At 41.7% G+C, this 21,833-nt stretch overlaps 1 long non-coding RNA gene across 10 annotated transcripts in view; it reads right to left on the reverse strand.

Moving 5' to 3' along the window:
* The window catches only part of LOC122869115, a 63,967-nt gene extending 43,648 nt beyond the window's left edge, over positions 1 to 20,319 (reverse strand). Inside the window, exons 1-5 of one of the 10 annotated variants that reach the window (XR_006376250.1) lie at positions 20,160 to 20,310; positions 9,650 to 9,860; positions 9,090 to 9,195; positions 8,377 to 8,434; positions 7,174 to 7,907 (exon numbers count right to left, since the gene is read on the reverse strand). This is a non-coding gene — a long non-coding RNA (uncharacterized LOC122869115). Of the gene's footprint in view, positions 1 to 7,173; positions 9,196 to 9,649; positions 9,861 to 16,772; positions 16,790 to 17,830; positions 17,861 to 20,159 lie in introns of those variants that run through there. The other 9 variants (XR_006376248.1, XR_006376244.1, XR_006376251.1 and 6 more) reach the window with 9 other exon arrangements.
* Between the last annotated feature and the right edge of the window lie 1,514 nt (positions 20,320 to 21,833).

Consider the following 21,833-nt stretch of genomic DNA (forward strand, 5'->3'; position numbering starts at 1 on the left):
CTGAGGAAATAACATATCAATATTTGACAACCAGACCCATATATTGTATTACACTGTACTGTATGTTACAGTAAGTAAGCAGTGGAGTCTTCCAGTATGTCTCCGGACAAGGATCAAACACTGACCTCTAGTGGTGTTTGAAGACAGTGACATGCTTTTGTTGCTTAAAGGTATGCAGTTAGAGGGAGGAAACAACTTGGCCCTGCTGTCCTTTTGCATTTTTTTGTGTAAAAAAATGTCACTAAAAGTATTAAAACACTCACCCAAACTGAATGTCATCATTATGATCTCTATCTATCTAAACATAAAAAACTAAACTATTTGAAGGTACAAAACCTAATGGCGTACTGTTCTTTGAAGAAACAACTCCAAAAGACTTTACCCACCTTATAAGGCAATACATAAATCTACCCAAAATATTTAAATATAAAATAGTATTTCTGAACCTATTTTAACCTTTTGCATATATTTTAGTCAAGCTGCTTACTTTCCATTTTCAGTACAATTGGAAAAGCGTTAAATACATATGTCAGCCTGATACATTCTTTTCCTCCCACAGTTGCATTGAAGATGCTGAGAAACAAAAGTCTCATTAACTATGCAACCTGTTTATATAACATTTAGAAAAGATAAAAGAGGTAGTCAAAACTTGACTGATATTTCATAAGTTAGTTTTTTTAAGACTTTACAAAAACCTTGTCAAATGTATCATTTGTTTTTCAGAAAAAAATATGTAGTTCATATTTCAAGGTTGGATTTCTGAAATGTGGACACACATTAATGACAAGTGACGCAAATGCACTGAGAAGTGTACACGGTTTCGGGAGACATCCTTACAATGGCGTGAGAAGTCGCACAAGTTGTACATACTGTACAGCAGTATTCTGATTAATCTTATAAGTGTTGGTAGGTAAGGATTTATAAAGAGATGGCAAGAATAGGTAAATGGAAAAGGGATTAAACCTACATCTTTTCAATAAACAATGATTAGATTCCTTTTTTAATTTCAGTGTTCAATTTTGTTGAATTTTCAACAAGCCAATTTGTTTTAATAGTTGTGGATTTTGTATTTAATATCAAATATCACAGGGACAGCATAAAGTAAATTTAGTTTAAAAGAGGAATTTTGATTATAGCCTGAGTAATTTAGGCTTGATTAACTTGAGTATAACTGACATTGTTAACAGTTACACTGGCATTTTTGTAAACACAAACAGCTTACTGGAGAAGAAAAACATCCTTCATGTCCTAAGGCTTTCAATTAGCACCACAGATCTTTAGTGGCCAACAGAAGAAATACAGCCCAGTAAACAATTATTCTGTTACTGCATACCTTGTCCACAAGGGTGCAGCAGAGTCTCACATATGCACAACTCCAAAAATCAAGATTGTAAAAAAACATAGCCACCATTTCTCAATGTCATTTTTTTGTTACAAAATAAAGATTTTACAGAGACAAAAATGACTCAGTGTCGTTTTTTTTGTCATAAAACCATATTGATAGTCATAAGATTTGAATCCTCTTCAATGTGACACAAAATCCAATCAGCAACAGCCGACGAGGAACATGAATGCCTGTCTCTTTTCCACAGTCTGCTGAATGAGTGATGCCCTGCGATGACAGCCTGTTGTCTGGACAGCCTCCAGTCGTTTTAGCTATCATTACAGCACTTTGGCACTGTATGCTTATATGTGCTTCTAGTCAGGGACACTGACAGCCACTTCTCCACTTCCGCAGCATGTCTGTCAGAAGCTCAGGGCAAACATAGGAGCATCTGCCTCCCAGTTACCCAGCCTATAGCTTTTATGTGACATGATAATTTGTGTGCACTGTCTAAATGTCAGGACAATTAACAATCCAACTTAATTGCACATGTTATGCGTAAACGGGTGTACCTCGACCTCATTCAGTCTCCTTAAGACAAAGAAAATAAAAAACATACATGCACTAAAAGATATCAGTGTCACACGGCTCTCCTACACAAGTGCAGGATTTAACGCACACACACAGTTGTCTGAGGAGCCTGGTGGTCTGCTGTGTCCCGGGGAGGTCACTCAGGAAATTTCACGCTCCTCTTCACACTGAAAATGTCTCCTTTATCCTCCCCACTGAATACGAAAGAAAAGGGAAGAGGAGTGAAAGAGTGGCTTGAACGGAAAAAAAAGTAAAGAACCAACTGCTGAATGAGGATGCCGTACTTGTGTAGGTGTGCTTCGTTGCAACGCAGTGATGTTGCCATGGCAACCCACACCCAGCAAAGTAAAGGCCGAATATGGTCATAGGTTCAGTGGAATGTGACATTTGTGAGAGCTGAACACAAAGGGAGGAATTTTCCCTCCAAAATGAGAGCATGAAAAGAACAAGTGAGTTCAGTTTGAGAGAAAACAGGAGAAGGAATGTTTGGTATTTAAAGCATCGCATGATTATTTTGATTTTTTTGCGTGCAAGGCAGGTCAAGAAGACACCTGATGGTCCACCACCATACACTTGGGGTATTCATAGGCACACGTATAAAAAAAAAAGCATCCATTGACATGTGCTAGTGAGTGAAATTACAGTTTCACAATTGGGAAGAATTGCAAAAATGTAAACACATTAGATGCACTTCCTCTGTATTGTGCATGTGAAGTCAAGCCTGTGCTACATAATACACTTCTACACAGAATACACTTCTACACTGCAAACCCTCACAGTGGCTTCCTCATCTGCATGTGTTCCAGTGTAACTAGCAGAGTTTCAGCTTGTTCTTAGCATCTCTTATTCACTGCTCCTATGCAGATCCATAGTGTCCTTGTAGTGAGGTGGGTGGTGCTCGCAGCCTTCCTGTGGCTGAGGTTGGATGGAGTGCTGTCTGTCTGTGTCCAGGCCGACAGAGATGCCCCTGTGCTGCACTGTGTGTCTTTGCTGTTGGCTCTGTGTGTGTGTGTGTGTGTGTGTCAAGGGAATGTTGGGGAAACCTTTCTATGCTCTCCATCTTCTCCTATGCTGTCTTTCTTCTATATTCCTGCAGAGTTCAGTGTGGCTGTGCTTACACAGGAGTTCAAGGACAGAAGGGATAGCAGGATTTAAATGAAAGTCAGAGGAAGTATACCAGATTTTATCCACCAATAGGGAACAGCAGGCCATACAGCAAGGAGTTAAGTTAAAAGGTCTAAACACCAGGTGCAGAGGGAGGTTTATCAAAGAGGACAAGCTTTAGTGTTAGACCCAGAAGGCATCATTTTGAAGAATCCCCCACTCATGTTCACCACTTCCTCTAAAGCACCCTGCCACACTCTCACTCAAGCACAAGCTGTCTGTCTCTCTCAGCCTCCCACTTCCTGATAACTCCCAAAGCAGGATAACACCCTCCTTTACACACACACACACGAACACCACCCTCTAAGTTGAGGTTTCCCTGTAGGAAATTAGCAATCTCCTGCCATTACCCACCAGCATTTACTCTAGCCCCCTGCCCCCCGGTGTTTAAACAAAGCTTCTCTCCCTCATGAGCATCCTTAGAAAGAGAGGAGACAATTGTCGGTAGGCCAGTAGGAAGAAAGCACCACGCAGACTGTAGCAACAGGCCACAGGAAAACACAAAATAGCTAATTAGTCTGAAGCAGTGGTCTGGTGTCATGGCATCACAGAGGTCTATAGCTTTGTGTAGCATGATAGACATGCTACTCTGCTGTGTATTATTGAAGGCGCTTGCTCTATGATGGGAGTATTGGACAACTCTGTTTAGCATTTTTGAAAGTAAAAGGTCTTAAAGAGTATCTCCTCAAAGCTGACAACATTGTGCATTTCAGCTATAATATTTTTTAAAATTCTGGGCAGATTCTGAGGAGATAATCGCTTACAAAATGACATATTATGAAAGAGCTTTTGTGTCAATTAATTCTTACACATTTTCCTTAAAGCTGAGTGCTGTGAGAATCTATCACAAAACTCGCAGCTAAGAGAAAAAAACAAATGGAGGGAAAATCACCAAAGCGCTGAAAAAAAAAACCCAACACTTTACACAGTGTGCCCTGCTTTTCAAAACCTCTCTCCTTCTCCCTCTCACACACACATAAACACATAGGCACAAACACATACACCTCAAAACAAAGGTGCCATTTTACTCAGGAAGGGTCAGCAGTTCTCTCCATCAGACAGGGGCTTGTTCTTGGTCAGAGGCTGCTGCCCAATCTCAGGCCACCCTCCCCTGGCTCCACCGGCCCCCTCTGGCCCCCCTCTTGCCCCCACCACCCCGGAGACAAGCTCCCCATTGTTCCTGCACTACTAATAAATGACAGTTCTCCTGTTCAGACAAACTTTAGAGCCCATTCTAAACACACATACCCACACAAACGGAGTGTAAATGGTGCTCTATATGAGAGGATACACAACAGCTTGGACCTCATTAAAAGGTTATCTGACACTAATGATGGAAGGATACTTTCCTGGAATTTGAGCTTGGTGCCCTGTAGACCTGATGAGGTAATGCTGAGGGCACATTTGCTACAAAAACATGGTGTAATTAATGCGCAATAAATGTCTCTATTGCTTTCCATTTCCCTTCAGTGGTTGAAAACGGTCATGACAGCGAGATACAGTTCAGCAGGAGGTCATGCTGCTCAGTCAGTGTTGTCACCTGTGTGCAATGTCACCTACAAACACACACACACACACACACACACCAGGTACTGAGCTCAATCAAGGCCAGGAACCCAAGGTGAGACTTGAGTTTGGACATGATAAATCACCACTCAACTTAAGCTCATAAACACACCATTAGCACGCTCGACCACAGCAACTCGATCTGTTTACCTTAACCACTGTGCTGGGGACTATCGCTCTCTGGCAAGCCTGTATTAGCATGCCTGGGGGCCTGATGCACATGTCTATCACTGGGGCCGGCCAGTTCCAGCTCTGGGCCACAACATTTTCTTGTCTCAACGCTGTATGAGGTAATTTTCCAGCCGTTTGGGCTTGCTTCCATACAGACTAGGTTTTTAACATCAAGGAGCAGACTATAGAGCTCTATAGAATCATTGCATTACACCACTAGTGTGGAAAGAATTTTTGTCCGTTTAGTCTGAAGTGTGTGTTAACCTTATTTGTCCAGGTAACATTTTAAGGTAATGGAAACTGGTGTTAATCATCTAACAACATCATCTGCAGGTGTGAGGAGCTCTGAAATTAGCTAATTTAACATGTATAAAGCAGATGACAATACAGCTGAATCTTAACACAAAACTGGGTAAAGTGATGAGAAAGTTCCTAGGAAATGTTGAGTGGAGTAAATACAGGGTAGTTAGTGAGTCTGACCCTGGTGTGTATATGGCTCTCTGCTGCGGTTCACCACAAGCATATCATATGACAGCTCAGCCAGCACACTCAGCCCTGTGAGAAAGCAAATTCCTGCTTTGCTATTCTCAGCTATGGACCAAGACATAAACAAAAGTATCCCAAAAAGAGTGAATATACTGAAATACTCTGGCTGCTTTGATGTCTAACGGATCGTCTGAGTGAGTGAGAGAAGCGGGTGTGTGAGAGTAGGCGTGCATGGGGTGTATCTGTGTTTATATGGTGCTTACACAGCACAGGGGGTGATGTTGGCAGTGTGCAGGACAGATGCTGGGCGAGCGGGGTCACGTCAACAGACATGCTCCCGCTCCACAGTCCAAACGACAAAAGGAGGAGGACGAAGAAGAGGCAGAAGTTGTGAGGAGTTTAAAAAAAAGCCCCAGTGTTTAGTCAAGGCCTGCTCACTGACACAAAGTCTGTCTTTGTCTGCCTCCCAGGGTGCCAGATAAAGGAATTCTTGTGTGTCGGGGGCTCTGACCGAGTTTATTTGACACTTCAGCTCCTTTTGTGAAGCAAGTGTCCCACCGTCAATGCTGGCCATGAGAGTCACTTGGCATTAGACAGAGGGTCCCTCTTCAGTGGAGAAAGGGGGTCTTGTTTGGAGAAGATTTTTAATGGAGGGGGTGTGTGGGAGGTGCTGAATTGGATGGGGGGGGGGGTACTTGGTCTGTGCGCTGCGCTGTATACAGACATATAGTGGGGCTCTGTGCCCTGCCCCAACAATAGGTGGAATTCTTCATTGCTAAGGAAGTGGACGGGATTGAGGAGTGAGGAGCGAGAGTTGAAGGATGAAGGTGGACGCTTCATCCTTGTGAAGGTGGACGCTTCATCAGATAACTTGCATGAACACACTCCTACTATGAATGCAATGCCATCACTTCACAGTATTCAAAGAATGCCACATGCATGCAGAACAGGTACAAACACTTCTCTCATGTGACCCTGGCCATATAAGGAGTGATCACATGCACCTGTAGGTTCCACTCAAATGAACATCATCCAAATCTTTCTGTGTATTAACCGCAGCATAGAGTTGATCTTTTATACATGCCATGTGTCAGGTAGCAGCAGCTTGCACCAATGACAGCCCCCCCTGTGGGCAAAGTTATGGAGTCAGATTTACTCTCACCTGAATAGCCTCACTGTAGGAGAGGTGGGTGGACTAGTTGCTTTCTATGGTCACTGTATCCACACTGTTCATTTCCTTTTCTGCACCTGGTCTTTCACAACTTATGGCAGGTCAAGGCTCTGTGAATGGTCTGTGGACACCTGGCACTGCAGGTGTATGGCGACGTCAGGGTAAGGACATGTCATAACTCATAAAGGCGTACATTTTAATGAGTCCGTTTTGAGGGTGAGAGATGTGCGCGCAATGAACCCCTAAAATAATGGAGCAGTGTTCTCACACTAAACAGGTGAACCTAAATATGTGGAGCAGATCAAGGGTTTGACAGGGCTTTTGATATCAAACACGCCCCCCTCTACAGGCACAGATTAGACCCTAACTTGATAAGAGTTGTCCTAAGGAACCCCACAGGAGAGGAGTTTGATTGTGAAGGGTAATTTGGTGGTGAAGATGTAGGCCAAATGGGTGTGTAAGGAGATAATGACAGAAACCTTTGGTCAAAACAGTCATTGTTGAACTTTTTTTAAAATTTCGTTTGTTAAATAATAGCGGTTGAAATTAAGCTATGCCTGATTGGGACCCCTCTGGAACACCAAAGAACGCACTGACTGTGCTGCACGTTTTTACAACTCAAATAAAGAAACTGACTCAACTCATAACATTTCACTGCCTAAAACGTAGAAGTGGTAGGTAATTCTCTTTTCTCACATACCTGCTGGATGGGGAGATGCGTACTGTCATTATCCAAATTGTTGGACATCGGGTGAGCACCGCTTTCAAAAGATATTCCAGGATATTCCTTTCCTTGTGCCAAAATCCACCACAACAAATATTGATTTCCAAAACCATGTCACGGTATTGGCCGTCTATCACACTGGCCACACGCCTGAAATATCCCAAGAGACTCGTCTGTCCGACAAGCGGCTTGTCCAGCAGAAGGACTTGGGCAGAAGGAGTGACGGACACCACTCATCCCGTGTAAGAGACAGTATTTCCTTGTATCCTACAGGACGATTCACAGCTGGTGTGCTGAAACCATCAGCTGTGGCCATCATCAAGTTTTACCAATAATAATAATAATAATAATAATAATAATAATGATGATAATAATAATAACTCCTCCACGTGTGTCAGTGCTGTAAAAGTTAATCCTCTTAATGCGTCCAAAGAATCCTTGCGTAAACTGAATGCTTTAGCAAATTAATCAGATCGATCAGTGTAATTATTTCCACTAATGAATAAAAGAAGCTGGTTCCTCTTTCAAGTCCAGTGCAGTGATGGTCTCTGCTGCAGCTCCAACTAGCGTCTCTGTCGCTGACACGATGTGCTCCTGTGAAGAGCCTGAACCACACTGAGCCATAGTTGGAGCAGAGCAGCGCAGCACATGCTGCTCTCAGCCAACGTAGGCGCGCAAGGCATGATGGTATGTGGAGTTTATTGTTGTTGCTGCCAAATATTTGAGAAGAGGAGAATGTTATCAGATTAGAACCTTTAACATAATATAACATAGTGGCAGTAAAGTATAACTGAAAGTACTGTATAATTCATTTAGCTGACATTGGAAGGTATAACATGTTTGCCTGTTACTGGAAATTTAACTTACATTAAATCAACCCTGTTAATAAAAAGTGCTACTGGCACTACCTCATCTGAGTTTTGATGATAATGCCTATTATTATTATTATTAGTAGTAGTATCTGTAACAGTCAAATTAAATAAGTTATTATATCATGACTATAGGCTGTTATAATCTTGTTGCAATCACTCATCATCTGTCAGTTTGATCTCAGGTTGCGTGTGAGCCCTGTCTAAGTAGTGCAAGTGAGTAATAATGATCATCTGTGGCTGTGCACAGATACAGGGATGCCGGTGCCTTGAATCACCTTCCCATGAATGAATCTCTTGTCTTTCTTACCTCACTTTCATGTCCTAACCACCTCCAGGCTTGCTTGTATTTCTGGGATCATAGCTTCCTTTAAAGGTCAAAACAAGGAATGGATTACCTGGAACGGAGTGCAGCCTCGAAGACTAAAATTAGAAAATAATACTAAAACGGTTGATTTAAACTCAAGTTAAATCAACGTTTTACTCAGAACAAAAACCCCAATGTGATATTTTCCATCATTTAGTTTGTCGTGTGTTAGACTGTTTAAAGAGACAATTTGAATTTCCTGTGAATAAAATCATTTGAAATAGGTACTGATTATGTATGTCATTTTAAATCCCACTATGATAAAATCATGGTGAATATACTGTATTTGACTATGTGGATTATGGCATTCACTTTGATATAGTATGGCTGAAAGTGATCAAAAAGAAGACATAATATATGTTGGTAAAGTGGGTAAACATATTTTTAGAAAACCAAATTCCCCCCATAGAACTTACAACAAACTACATTTTATTATTCTATCATTTATATGCATGTAGAAATTTAGATCTTTTGAATTTCTGCCATAAAATATTATGTGTAATGTAATGAATGAGTTAACGTGGCTCTACCGTCCACTACACCACCATTACTGATCTCCAATCACAGGTGTGTATTGCACTTTGAGCAGGTGAAGCTCCACTCCACCTTTTCCTTTACTCTCCATTTGGCCATGCTCCAGTACAATCCTAGAGTACCTGAATTGCACGCGATTCTGTCAATTGCAGGTACTTGATGGCTTTCTTGTGTGCCGGGGTTGAAAAGTTGCTGGAGGTTTGCGCACACATCATTGCGTGACTAGAGCTGGGGATGAAAACACAAAGACATTGTTTTCAGTGATCAAACCCCCTTTATAGTAACTCAACAGCATTCCTGTCTCACATTCCTAAGCCACAACTGCTGTGTGAAGGTTTTTTTTTCCCCCTTTAGAGAAAAAAAAATACAAAGAAAGAAAAGGAAGGTTACACTTTATCTGGTTCACTGTGTTGACCTCGCTTCTTGCACAAAATTCTGCTCCCTTAGCTCATTAATCATTAATCAAGACTGAATTAAAGTATTAGTAGAGGCAATTATCTTGTAGAGGTAATTATCTCTTATCTGTGATCTGCGATGTGATGAATGTAAACAATAGAACCAGCAGTTCATCCTGATTTCATGCTCACAACAGAGACAAATGAAAATGCATTATTTCTCAATGTGTGTATGTGCATAATGCATGCATGTCTGCAGGCTTTCCTATGTGTGTGTGTGCAAGTACCTGTAAGTGTGCACCCACTTCTCCTCCTCCATGTCTCTACTCACGCCAGTGTGTGTACGTAGGTATGCGCTAATGTGCACACAGATGTTTTCCAGATTGGTGTGACAAGGATAATCATATCCAGAGAGCACAAAATCATTCTGAACGCTGCTCACACAGATGGGAAGAACAGGAGGAATGCATCAGAGAATCCAGGGGGAACCAAGGCTGGCTGAGTGAGAAGAAGATTCTGATATTTTTAAGCAGCATAAACAAATTGCTTAGCATACATATCAAGATGCACTGCTGTAAAATGTGTGATGCAGGAATATAAAAATGCATATGTGGAAATCTAATCTGTCCAAAGAGCCCATACAAGTGGCACAGTGATCACCTGGTGGCGGTGAAACAAATCTAATATTTACTGGAAGCGATGACCTCTACGACTTCTGCTTTCAACATACAGAACATAAAGAGGAGGACAATGGAGTGAGTCATATCTCCAGTGTGTGCTCTGAGAGTGATTAAGACTAGAGGACATTCATTACTGGCCCGGCTCAGACAGAGAGGGGCTTCAGAGCAGAGCTCTTGTGTTAGACTGTTTGGATGTCCTATCCCCTTGTATCTCTTTGACTACCTCCAACACAAGGCTCTATTCAACCAGACTGGGAACAAATGTTTCCTTATGTGGTTCTGAGTGCCCAAGCTCCAGTGACAGGATAGAGAGCAAGAGCCTATGAGACCGAAAGACAGAGAAGGTTACAATAATGCAGGCCATACTGCAGCTATTTAACTACTCAGCTCATCTTATAGTATGTGAGCTGCATTATGGGGGGGGTGACGTCATGGAAACCAAGGGGCACATGAGAAATGACAAGTATTTCCCAATAACAGCATCCCCTTTCACTGGCATGGCCCCCACCACAGGCTCACTAGCCTTCCACACTTAGTTTCCCCTCCTTATTTTCCCACTCTCCCACTTCTCATGGGTGTTATTATTTCTACATCCGCCTGGGAATTAATTCGGTAAATATCAGCCAGGAAACCTGAGGTTGGATTCCATGTTGGCAGCTCGTATAATTTCATGTACGGCCAATATGCCGACTCTAGTCAGGTTTTTGGCCTCTCCGTGGGAACGGGCAAAGAAGCTGAACAGGGGTCACGGCAAGGTTTCAGAGTGACGAGGATGATGATTACTCATGTGAAAACTGGCAACAAAAAAAATGGCTTGTGCCTGCTCTATATAATAAGCCATAATGTGGCGTGTACCTCTTTCCTATAGAATCACCCAGGATAAAGAGCTAATCCTCTTGTGCTATGAGGCTGGAGCCTTTCCAGCACCTCAGGGAGTCAGATCTGTGGAAGGGAGGCTCTTTCAAAGGATACCATGCAATAACCCCCCCGCACACACTCTCACTATGTCATTCGATTGGTGTTAACCGTAGATTTTATTCCGAGCGCTCGTCATCTCCCTTCAGGCCTTTCCCATGTTGCCCTGCATTAAGATGTCAAACTGCAACAGGGGTTCTAATGTTTACTCAAACATGTTTTCCTACTTAAGGAGAAATTAAATGAACTTTTGGCCAGGAGAGCAATACCACTGACATATGCATGACGCATTCCTCCTTCCTTCCTAACACACACTCTTACTCAGGGCAAAGGGGGAAAAAACACACCCTTCCTGGAGACTTACCATAGCATGACCATGAGAATGTTTTAACCTGCAGGTGCCTCGGTTTATTGGGTTTCTGTGTCAAAGAGTAGACCTTGTAAACAAATGTAAAGCACTAATTATGAACAGAATTCACTTTAATTTTCTGCAGGAAAATACACCTCGGCATGCACATTTTTTCTATGTGCATGAATTGTTGTTTGGAGGCACACATGGTTTGAGGGACATCAATTTTGAACTCTCCAAAGGGCCCATATTAGTTGGTTTAAGTTTCAAATTTGAATTAGGAAAAGGCAAAGGTAAGGCTAATGGTTCAAATAAGGGATCTACTGTGAGGAATAAAATGAGTATCTGTAATCAGGTATATGCTAGCTTTTGTCTGCAGATGCTCTTCTAGGTGTGTGTGTGTGTGTGTGATCAGTGGCAGACTGTGTGTAGGCAGCTGGGAGTGTGGCAGGGCTATGCGTGACTAGGAGAAATACACCTGTCTCTGTGCTCAGGTACGGAGGGGGAGCCGGCACGCAGAGGCCTGTCTGCCGAACAATGCTCCCTATTGTACCTGTGCTCTGACTGCAGACGCTCACAGGAGAGGAAGCCCTGAGCCCAGTGTGGTTGTAGCGCTCTCTCTCTCTCTCTCTTTCTCTCTCTCTCTCTCTCTCTCTCTCTCTCTGCTCACACAATCACACAACATACTGAGTCAAATTATTTATAGTACACATATTGTGCTGACCGCAGGCGCCCCGGGCTAAATCCCAGTAACTCTGCCTTTTACACGCAAGCTGCCAATCAGAGCTGTGACTGACAGATTTTACTTCCAATCAAAGAGAAGAGAAAAAGGACAAAGGTTGTGTTTGGTTAAATGCAAATCTTGAGAACATTTTGCATGCAAGCCATTATTAGGTTAAATGCAAGATATGATATTTTGTACTCATAAAAAAGGATGAACAAATGCTAAAATGTAGAAATAATATAAGTCCGGTGTCCGCATTTAAAAGTTTATCATGATGAATAATATTACTCTACAGCTAAACACACCTAGAGAGATAATTCAGAGGTGTTACTGTAAAGGTCTATAATAACAAGGCGTACTAGACCATGATGTGACTATTGTTAAGTAATCTATTATCAGTTCCACACCAGCCCAGGTTTTTCTAGGCTTTTTGTTCTCAGTACAGATAAGGCAACCTTGAGATGGAGAGCCAAGATACTGTAGATGTAGAGACAGACAGGCAGACAGAGACCCAAAGAGAAAGCAAGAGAGAGGCCGCCTGTCAGTAAATCACTGGGGCTCTCTGTGGATTCCACAACAAAGGCTGACTCTCATTTTGTCTTGATTTGTTGGCCAATTATGATGAAAAATGAACAGGGCAACCACAGAGAGGGTCGGGGACGAGAGGGAATGCTGAACATCTGCTTTCAGAAGTTTTGGGTTCTGGGTTGAGATTGGATGGACACAAGTACCCCTTCTGACAAACAGCATCTCCAGCTGTTCCACATATGTGGTCGGTTATTTGGTCCCATTTGGTGTATAATGTGTGGCACAAAAGAGTCCGAGCCTCTTTGATCCCATGTTCTGGAAGTCACGAAGGCTTTCTACACCTCTATTATGTGGTTTTACATGGAAAGCTTGAGTGTAAGTGCCATCATTTAGTTATCTATTCCTGTTAAATTCCTTGATGTGTGTGTGTGTGTGTGTGTGTGGATGTGTAACACCAGCGGTATCTTAAGTGATGTGTGTGTGTGTGTGTGTGTGTGTGTGTGTGTGTGCGCGCATGCTCACTGACTAACGCACTACAGTCTTCATAAAGGTAGTATTGTTAAGTTGCGTGCGAAGCTCATGCTTTAGGCTTTGGGTCCCCGCCCACCCCTGTAAACCACCAGCCTTTTTTTCCTCTTATTTTTTTCCCTTCTACACCTTCCCCTTTCTTTTTGTTACAGGTAAACATTTGATGTCCGCACGCAATCCCCAGAGAGTCTCCTCCCCTTGTTCTCTCCTCGGCTCCCTGGCTTCCACTCAGCGTTACTCACACTCTCTCTCACACACTCACCACACACACCTCTCTCTCGCCCATGCACACACAGACACGCTACCTTTCCCTCCCCATTCTTCTTCTCACTGACTCAGCACCTGTTTTCTATGGAGGTTATGAAGTTTCTCTCTCTCTCTCTCTGTTGATGAGTGACTTACCGGATTTCTGATTGACTGGACACACTTGTCCACTATCAGGCTTTACTAGCACCTTCTACCCTTTGTGCTTTTTCTGTCTTAGTGAACTTTCAAGTCTTGGGTCTTTGTTGCACCTAAAAATTTGGTATGAATCATTTGTAGTGTAGTTTGTCCTGCAAGAGCATGGATCTCTGTATAATTCTATGAAAGGAAATACTATTATTTAGTCATGATATGTGCAAAACCAAGGTGTGTTATATAATTAAAGAAAGTTAATCTGTGACCAAAATAATGTAATCTAACCATTCCCTAAATTTACACCAGACATGAGACGCAAGCGCTACTGAAACCATTCAATCCACACCAAACCTGACTTCCATTATTCATCATCACTGACCTCAGAACCAGCTGTCCTGTCAGCATCAGAGCTCCTGATGAGCTGAAAGGACTGGCAAATGAAATCAGAAATACAACAGACACAAATACTTTTCATCCATTTTTTTTTCAAGCGGTAGAAAATGGATGGATGGATGGACAAATACTTTTCAAGCAGGCTCCACGAGTATACAGTCATACAGGTAGAAAGTGGCTTTTTTTTTTTATTAATTAGGTAATTTATTGTATTTCCTCTGCCCACACTTCCAAAACAAAATTGACAAACCTTAACAAAATAGGTTTGGTATTTGATGACAATGGAAATGTGTAGTTCTGTTACAAAAACAGGTCAATTACTTTTTGTAAGATATGATTATCTTTGTAGAATAAGTAGGAATCCTAATTTATGGTCATGGGAATATGTTGGCTTTATATCATACAGCAATAAGAGCAAGTTTCAATCACTTAAAACTTCTGTAACCGTTAGTTTGCTGTTTCATGTGTTTCGGGTACAGCTTATACAAAGACATTATGTGTGAATAACATCCAGCATATTTATTAGTGGCGTGTGAATGATTGTGATCTAACACATGTTGAAAACTGAGGGAAGGTAATAAAACAAGTCCAAATCTGGTCTGTTAACTCCAGTTCTGTTACCAATGCCAATCTCAGTCACGCACATCCCTCAAGCTGCACTGCACAAACTCCGAGACTGAGGGAAGGTCTGACTGGTTCTGACACATCATAGGCGACCATCATGTCCAAGCAGAGAAAAACACAAACCTCTCTGCCAATGTTAACAGCAGCACATATGACTTCAATCAGCGCTAATGAATGTATGGGCAGAGAAGAATCTTTTTAGCTTGTTAGTAATATCAAACACACACCCACACCCACCCACACATGGACACATGTCTGCACAAATACTCACGTGCTGCCTATTGAGTAACCCAGACATGAGGGTTAAGTTAGTGCATGGAGATTTTAGACACAATCAAATTGCATGGTTACCAAACATACTGCATTGTTCCCGTATATAATTAATTAAAACTAAATAAAGATTCAGTCACATACAAGCACAGATTGAGTGATTCCTCTTGTTTAAGATTACTTTCTAAGCTTCAAGTTCAGCTGAGTCCTGCCTGTTCTTTTGATTTGGAAAAGTCAGACTGTCAGAGAGGAGAAGAGAGTCCCATGCAGGCATAAAAGGAATTATTTCAATCCCTACATTGCTGTGTCTCCTATGATAATTGTGGCCGTTGCTCTCTTTCATCAGGGGCTTTTGGCTCCCTCCAATCAGCCCAATTAGCAGCCCTGCTGAGGTGGAGTGTATTATGCAAATACAAACAGTTACTGTACCCGCATGAGCAGCTCCCATGGATAGCCTGCAACAAGGCTATGTTAAATAAATATTAGATTTGTTGTGCCTACAACAAGTTACATATTGTTGTGCTATTGTTGTGCTGCTCTGGAAGAGCCATTCACACAAGATAATCTGTCTGCGTCTCGTCATTGCAGAGCACTGTTTCCTCGTGTGCGGACAAAACACTGAGACAAAGAGGCTGTTTGATTGGGAATATGAAGCAATTGGTGTGGGAGAATAAAGGGATACTTCTTACAGTCTCTGGCACAAACCCAGATCAAAATGAAGACAAAAGAAATTATTTTTTTAATCCCACATTTCAACTTTTATTTTTCCTCTTTTTCCATTTAAGCTTTCAACTCAATCTTGCTGTGTCCTGTCTGTGTCTATTGTTTCATGCTTAGTTCATCTCTCTCGCTTTCTGCTCTCATTGGGAACAATTGCTTTTTTCCATGAAACCAATGAATATCCTGGCTATAAGGTGTGACAGTTGGGTCAGGGCTGTGAAAGAGCTGTATTGTCCTTCCTCACACCACAAGGTGTGCTTGTAGAGAAACCAACAACATGGCAACGTAACAATGAAATACACTTTCCCTGTAAATTTGTACCACATGGCTGCTAAAGGAACTATTGTTCCTTTTCATTACCCGCATTAAGTGTGTGTAACAAATACTTCAGTATGTATCCATAAAATATAGTAATACAGATGATGCCTTTTGGAAGTTGGAAGGCTGATGTAATGTTGCCTGATGTCCTCATGCTTTACCATAGAGCCATGCAAATTATTATGACTATTACAGATGTTATTTGTTACATTTTTACTATATTGGCAACTGTTTAGAAGCAGACGTTACAGGTTTGCTCCAGCACTCCGACATAATAGCTTTGTTTTGACACTTTAACCGTAATGCTTGATCCATAAAAAAATGTCATCCAGTCACGCAGACAGAGACAGACAAGTTTGGGGTGTGTTGCAGTACATAGCGTGTGTGTCACTTTCTCTCTGGTCATATCAGGCAGCTGTTTGTAAACAGTACTCCCCACACCCCAGCCAGCTAATGACAGGGTTGAGCTGGAATACAATGGCTGCTTCCTGGCATGCTCTGGCAGAGAAAAGAACAGCACTGACACAGAGATGAATAAAAGAGGTTCATCAGCAAGAAAAGCGTAAAAATTACAGCTCTTTTTTGGGGGGATTTGCTTGATGTATTCCATCTAATTGCACACTGATGAAAAGTCGTGGACCTGCACACGTCCTGCAGTTCTTCAGAGAGGTCAAAATGCGGCCTGTGGAGCAATTTGTTGATCAGTGTGGTAGTGATTTACCTTATTTGAACAAACAAAAAAAAACTTTTTCACGAATGTAATGCTAGTGATTACACTAAACCTCTCATGTATGGCTCATTTAATATGTTTATAGCAGCTCTTACAACTGAGCTGTAACACGTAAAATCTAAGAACTCAGTGACATTTCTGGAGGAACAAGTGCATCATGATCGTCAATAGTAAATACTCAGAACTAAACATTCCCCAAAAAGCACACAGTTGAGCCACTATTTAGCCTCACCTCTGAGCTGATTTACCACCATCAGAAATCAGAAAGCTGTTGCACCCACCAGGTCCGAGTGTTGGTATTTGGTTTGCGGTCAACGTCAGTTATTACTGTACGCCTGTGTGACATCTGAATGGAGGATTAGCATTTGTGTTGCCCTCTCTGTTTCCCTGCTATGAAGGAACACCCACAGGTAACACATCCAACAACCACTTCAAAGAAACAAAAAACAGTTTCTCTGACTCGCAAATCCAGTATGATTAACATTATCAATATTATTATATTGTCATTATTGCCCTTTTGGGTACCTAGCAACAGAGTGAGGTCACATTTTGTTTGTACCAGGGACCAGCTCAAAAGTACTGGTCAGAAAACAGTGTTGAATATGTGAATACCATGCCATGGAGGCTCAGTGTATGGAGTCACTTTAGCCTGCCTTTGATGTGTGAAAATGGTATGCAGAGGTCCAACTTCTCTTGCTGATGCTGACTCACTCAACTGGGAGCTAGCGTGACAGCCGAGGCAGGTTAATGTGTTCCCCCTCCAGACAAACACAATGAAATATGACTGACTGACTGTTGCCTTAAGACAGAAGACATGAACTGCAGAGGAAAGAAACTTCTCTGTTTGAACATTTTGGGGGTTGTATTTGGGGGTTAAGTCCTTTGCTAAAAAAACAATTATACTGGGCTTATCTCGTCTTTGTCTTTAAGAAGTCAGAGCAATTAGTGTGATATAACACACTTACTGTATGCACATCAGCGCACACATTAGGAAAAGATCATTACAATCCCATATGAATCCACAAGCGAATGTAAATCCATCCTGTCCCTGGGCAGATAGAGTGCACTCTGAGCTCTGTTTAAACATTCATGTCACTTCTAACTATTCTATTCTATATTATATTTACACATGTAAAAAGACTCAATAAGAACATGTTCAAGACAGTGAAAGTCAAGTAAAAAACATCACAGCACATGAAATTGCATTCCATCATAGTTGTTCAGGTCGAACTTAACATTAGGGTTATTGTTAATGTGTGTTTTTTAGTAGTCTTTTAAAATTTGCCTTACTTGATCTTAGTTGGTAGCTTGTTCCACACTGTGACGGCTCAGTAAATTACAGATCTGCACACCGCATCTGTTCTGGGTTTTTGTTTAACTAGATAACCCCTAGTAACCTGCCTGGTAGTGTGACTTTATTGGTCTCTCACATAATTTATTTGTGAGTACAGACAATTTGGTTGTTTACTATAACAGATATTCTACATGATATGAGTATTCAGCTCCTCAACGGACACAATGAAAGTTCTTTCAAATGAGTTAATGGCAACTTTTAACATGCCTAGTGTTGATTTTGTGCTGCAGAGTTGTTCATAAAAACACAAGCTTTGAGCAGACTCAAACAACATACAGATTTTTAAAGATAAAGCTGAAGGGCACAAGAGATACTATTGTTAATTGACGACTGATCGTAAAAACAGTGTGTGACATGTCTGGCTCTTAAGACAGACAGCAGCTGTCTAAATCAACCTTAGCACTGTCGTGGCTCTGTACACACATATACACACAGCCTCTCAATGTGTGTGTGTTCATAAGCTCTAAACCGTTCACTTCAATTCTGTCTCTCAGATGGCTGTCAAAACTATGGAAATACACACCTTAAAAGAAATATTGTCTCAAGCCTATAGCAGTGTACTTCATAAAGCCAAAAATGTAGCACTTACAGCCAGTATTTGATCTATCTATGGATTTTTTAATTGTACAGTTTTTTTGAATTTTTTTTTTTAAATGTACAGCTAAAACACATCTGTAAGCCTTCAAGTGATCTGCAATACACCCACAGTATGTTACTGTGCACCCGTATAGTGAGGCAATGTGGGTTTGAGCAAAAGCAATTCCACATAGAGTGGAAAGCTTTTCAGGACCATATCAACATTATAATCACTTTATGTTTATTTAGTCAGAAGTGTAAAACATGCTTGGTTCCTGTTGTTGGATCACTGAAGAGCTGGGGGAACTCTTGAGGAAAAGCATGGTGAAGTAGCTACAAAGGACCTGAGGGCAAAGGGAAGTGGGTACGTTAAGTAGTATGTGGGGGTGGTTTGTAGAGGTTGGATTATGTATTCTAAAGGGGGCAAAGTATGTGTGTGTTTTGGAGTGGTTGATGGGGGCTGAATGGGGCACTTGATAAAAGAAGATATTGCAATACACCCGCTGCTGGTGGCCCCTTCTTTCTTTTAATTGTGCAGATCATAATATCTCTTCTAACAGGAAAGGAGAAACCAGGGGAACCAGGTTTAGAAAAAGGGTTGTGATAAGATAACAAAGAAAGATCCAACCCATTCATGAGAAATAGAAAGCCCCTGAAACACACATGCACACACACACGCAACAGGTGTTGCTGCACAGCTGAATTTCCACTCTCCTTCTCGCTCCTTCTCATCTCTTTCATTGACTGACATTTATAGCACCAACAATGGACTGTTAACCTCACAGTAGCTCTTTATGATGGCGAAGGATCTGCATTTTTATTAGGGGCAGCTGTTGAAATTACTACCCATTCTTCTCCCAAGCTTTGTGATTTCTGCCTGTGACACAAAGTCCAGAGTCTGCTGCCAACACACTGAGGATGACGCGGAGGATTGGTTCACGTACTGAACACCAGTCAGTGCAAATTACTGGCACGACAGTCAGGTGACCCATGGCTTCTCTGAGTCAAAGAGTCATCTCGGTGACGGACAAATACAGAATAACAAGTAGGCACACTGATTTAAATCTTAAAATATGAATGCTAACAATCACATACACAAACATATCAAATATATAACTCAATGCAAAAAAATAAACATTTTGTTAACTGAAAAAAGAAACAAGCTGAGCTGGTCTATAGCTATTGCTTAAACATTAATGTGGAACTACATGTCCTGAGAATTCCATGTATTTATGTTATAGGTGTTCCTTCTTGTAAACACTATTATTATGCTACATAGGTGTGTATGGTTTGATAATATCACACTCAAATGTCAACAGCGGTTGTCTGACTCATGTACTTGTAGTAACTATAATCTTTTTTTTACTCCCAGAAGCTGCTGCAGGTGCTGTTAAGGCTGCAGGTACTGAATTAAATAAAACATTAACAATTCAATTGTATCAGTGACAAGTATGGCAAAGTATAGACCCCAAAACATTAAAATTAGTGGATTTGGAAAGAGACGCACTGACTATATGCAACATGCATCCAAACAATACCTGACATGTGAGTCAGAGGAAAGACTGAGTCAGTCTGAGGAGGCGAAAAAGAGATAGGTTTCATACGTGCCAACCTGCATGCCTGCGTGTGTATCTAAATGTATGGATATTAGTCTAGGTGTGATGTGCGAGGCTGCATCCAGAGTCATACCTTTGTTGTGTGAGGCAGTGCTGCCCTGAGGGCTGCAGCAGCATGAGTATGAGCTACGTGGTGCTCTGGAAACAAGAAAAGCGGCTCTGTTTTTGGATGGCTGTCTTGGCTTTGTATGAGCGCTTGCTGGCACGCAGTCAAGATCCTGCCCCTAGAGAGGGAAGATTAATGACAGCTAGTCACGGAAAGGCTTTACAGCAGCAGAGAGCAAAAGAGAGGAATAGAATGGGAGAGGGAAGATGGAGAGAAGTGGGTGGGGTGAGGACAAAGGTGAGGAACTGCTGTGTTGAAGTGGGAGTGATAGGAGTAGGTATGAGTAAAAGGTGTGTGAGTGTTTGTATCTGTGCATCAACAAAGAGCCCAGTACAAATGCAGATTAAACAGATTAATACAATCCTCATAAACATTCATAATAGTGACTGGACGCATTCTTCCTTGAATTTCATCACACTAATCCAGCTAATGTCCACATGACAGCTCTGACAGCCACTTAACTCACAGAACCTCACCCTACTCCTCCATCTGTGATAGTGTTCTATATGCTCAACACCTTTGCCAAATCCTGGGGAGGATAAGAGACAGCTAATTACACAGGTTTTGTTTAGTTACGGTCTAGACATTACATCTATTCCCTGTTCTGTAATGACGCCAGAACAGACAGTGCTGTGAATCCTCATCTAGCCCATTGTTTTCCCTCACCAAATGTGATGTATTGTACTCAGGGTTCCTTGTATACACTACGAAGGGCGTCAATTTCTTGAAATGTTAAACTTTTTCTTCAGTGGGAAAATGGAGATTAAGAGATAAAGCAAAGAGAACAAAGAAAAGCATCAAGGGTTGTTCCTGAAGGTAAGTAACCTGAACCACAACTGGTATACGACAAATGAACCAAGAGCTGAGGAGAGTGCACTGCCGCTAGGGCTGACCTCTCTCCCTGTCTCCCAGCCCAAACCCCAAACCAAAGTCCCGGGCTCCAGGGCAGGTCCAGGTCACAGTGAACTCACTCTCCTCATCTCCGCTTTCATTCCCTGACCACACAGCTGATGACCTCACTCCTTTTGGAGTCCCTAACAGACTTAAGTCTTTGTATCACAGATGAAAAATGATCCTGAGCAAAGTTTGCCTGATGGGACGAGAGCATGTGTAAGTGCTTTCCAAAGCTGTTTACTTCATTCTGGAGACATGCTGGATTCCTCCATCATAATGCATGGTAAAATGCTCCATTTAATGGTGCCAGGCAATTCTGACCACAAGAATGAAAGGAAAATGATTCTGTAAACCCATTTTTATCCAGAGAACATCTCTCTGAGCAGAGAAAATGACTTCACAAGACAGTGTGTTGAAATATCAAACTAAGGGCTGTATTCAGCTTGCACTTTCTGGGAATAAAATTCATATTGGACCATTCTACAGTACACAATTTACCTCCAATGCCAAGTTTCAGTGGCAATGCAGGGAGTAGTTAGCTGAAAAGCAAAGTTTTGGAGGTGGCGATAGATGGCCATGTAATGTGGTCAATTTTAACACTGACTTCGCACCCTGTCTCAGACCAGCAATCATTGTTGGCTTAGTTAAATATTTAATCATGACACAGATATTTTTGTAACCTTAAAAGGTGCAATTTGTAATAATTTAAGAGATTTAAGAGTTTAAAACATTCAAAAATTAACTAAA

Source organism: Siniperca chuatsi, linkage group LG21 (assembly GCF_020085105.1).
Source record: "Siniperca chuatsi isolate FFG_IHB_CAS linkage group LG21, ASM2008510v1, whole genome shotgun sequence".
NCBI classification, from domain to species: domain Eukaryota; kingdom Metazoa; phylum Chordata; class Actinopteri; order Centrarchiformes; family Sinipercidae; genus Siniperca; species Siniperca chuatsi.